Source organism: Triticum dicoccoides, chromosome 1A, assembly GCF_002162155.2.
Source record: "Triticum dicoccoides isolate Atlit2015 ecotype Zavitan chromosome 1A, WEW_v2.0, whole genome shotgun sequence".
NCBI lineage: Eukaryota > Viridiplantae > Streptophyta > Magnoliopsida > Poales > Poaceae > Triticum > Triticum dicoccoides.
In genome coordinates, this window is record NC_041380.1 from 593933430 (window position 1) to 593936066 (window position 2637).

Here is a 2637-nt window from a genome sequence, read left to right on the forward strand (position 1 = left end):
CGTGCTGCTGCTGCTTCTTGCCGCGACGCCCCTCGTAGCGACGATCGGGGGCAGGGGGCGACGACTGGTACGCCGGCGGTGGAGGCGCCTTGAAGTAGGCCGCCGGTGGCGGCGGAGCCGTGGGAGGGGCGGCGCGGGACGTGTCCGCGGCAAGCGCCGTGTGCGTGGCCCGGGACTTCACCATCTTCATCCTCCTCTCCTCCAACCGAAGATAGGCCACAACCCGATGAAAAGTTGGGTCCGGAAGGAACGTGAGGTTGGAGCCCGCGTTGCTGAACTCCTTGTTCGGGCCGGCTGTGAGTGTGCTGAGGAGAATTAGGTCGTCGGAGACCTGCTCCCCGAGGTCGTGAAATTCGTCGGCAAGTTTCTTAAGGTGCATGCAATAATTGTCGATAGACGAGTCAAGCTGGTGGCAGCCAAAAAATTCTTGCTAAAGAAACACGCGGCGTTGGAGGGCGTTGTCGAGGAAGAGCCCATTCAGCTTCGCCCACATCGTCTGCGCGTCGTCAGTGTCGCAAACGATGGTGTGGAAGATGTCCTTGGAGATGGTTTGGTACAGGCAGCGGATGATGGTGGCATTGATGGTTAGCCAGTCGTCGTCCACGAACATGAGGTCGGAGTCGACGGAGCCATCAACGTGATTGATGAGGTGGTACTCACGGAAGACGAGGAAGAAGTAAGTCTTTTAGGCGTAGTAGGTTGAGTTTGTGTAGTCGAGGATGACGGGCACGCGAGCGAAGCTGTCAAACTCGCGAACGACTTCCACCAAGGGAGGAGCCGGACCATCGAAGGCGTTGGACACGGCGGCGTGGGGAGAGGCCATCGGGAGGTTGGGTGGGGCGGCGCGGGACCGAGGTGATGGCGGCGCAGTAGGGTTTGGTGGCGGCGGCTCGGAGGCGGAGGGAGGTTGGGGTGGAGGCGGCTCGGGTGGGGAGGAGATCGGGAGGGAGAGGGGGATCAGGGGAGGCGCGCGCGGCAGCGGGGTGAGGTGCGGCGGCAGTGCAGGGAGATGACAGCGGCGGCGGCGCGGTTTGGGAAGGAGCGGAAGCTAGGTTGGATCGGGAAGAAACCTCATACCATGTGGAAGGCAGTGCAACTTACGATATATTGATCGGGTGCATGGTGGACGTATATGTAGTACAAGGGCCACCATCAGCCTTATCTATAAAAAAAACTAGAGACGGGCCGATAGGAGATTATTCTAACAGATACATGCACACAATATGTTCAACATATTAGAACCGTATTGGAGCATTCTATGAGTATGAGGATGATTGTGTTACAAACCAGCGAGTACGAGGACTAAGCATGCAATTTACTCGGAAAGGTGCATTCAGCGGAGAGAGTGGGAACCATGAAACGTGAGTGAAATCATAGCATGAAAACAAATAAACGCCTCAACAATCCAACCGCGACGCTATGATTTCAGCTGTGTGGGCCACGGACCGTAATGGACCGACACGCAGGCCTGGCCATGCCCGCACTCAAGCATTTTTTTTTGGCAAAATTGCACTCACGCATGTACTCTCTATGTACCAAAATATAAGACATTCTTGCAGTTCAAATTGAACTAAAAAAATCCTATAGTATGGTACATAGGTAGTACGTATGTACTCAATATCCACATATGGCTTCAATCCAGATTTTGGAGAAGCCTGTCAGAGATCATCACATTGGTTTGTTCCTCCGGAAAATCTATCCAAGATAAGTGTTGATGCGGCCTTGACAAGGAATTGTTCTGTGGGGGCATTTGCTGCAGTATGCAGAAACTATCAGAGGGCTTTCACGGAAGCTTCTGCTATAGTGGTGGCAAAAATATCTGACCCAACAATGCTTGAAGCTTTGGCAGTAAGGGAAGCGTTGGCTCTTGTCGGTGACCTATATATCTAGAGGATACATGTGATCGACCTGCAAGGTGGTGGTGAATGACATCAAACAGAGAAGTGCAATGATCAAAAGTCTCTCGTCGATCGGGTCCGAGTCATTCGCAGCATGATGTCTCTTGCCACCATCACCATGTAAGGCCAACTCTACCGCGCGACCCCATCCTGTCTGGCCCTGTCTGTTTGGGGTAAAAGGAACAAACCAGACGGTCCAGCGCGCGGGAGCAAACGGACTTTTGTTCGTTTTCTGTCCGCTTTCGACCTATCCCCAGCCCAAGTTTGCGCCAATTTTGGGGTGAAACGGACAACGCGCGGATGGGCGGGACGCGCGCGCTTGTCCTCCCCTGACCCGTTTGTCGGTGCCACAAAGCAAACCCCTCCCCCCCTCCCGTGCCCCATTTGGCGCCATTTTCCCCAAACCCTCCCACGTCCCTCCCGCCGCCCCCTCCCTCCCCCGTCCATGCCCGACGCCCAGCCGAATTTCGGCGGCCCGGCCGTCGACCCGCCCCCAAAGGTGAAGAAGAAGGCGGCCAAGGCGCCAAGGAAGCCGCGGTCGGAGTGCACGCTGGTGGAGATCGCCAAATTGAACACGGAATCGGCGAAGAGGAGGAGCCGAAGGGCGGTCGCCAAGGTTAATGCCGCCACCAAGTTCGCCGCCGAGCGCGATGCGACGGAGGCCGCGGTCGACGAGAAGGAGGACATCGTCAAAAAAGCGCACGCCCTCCTCATGCTTGGCATGTGCCGTCCAGCCGGT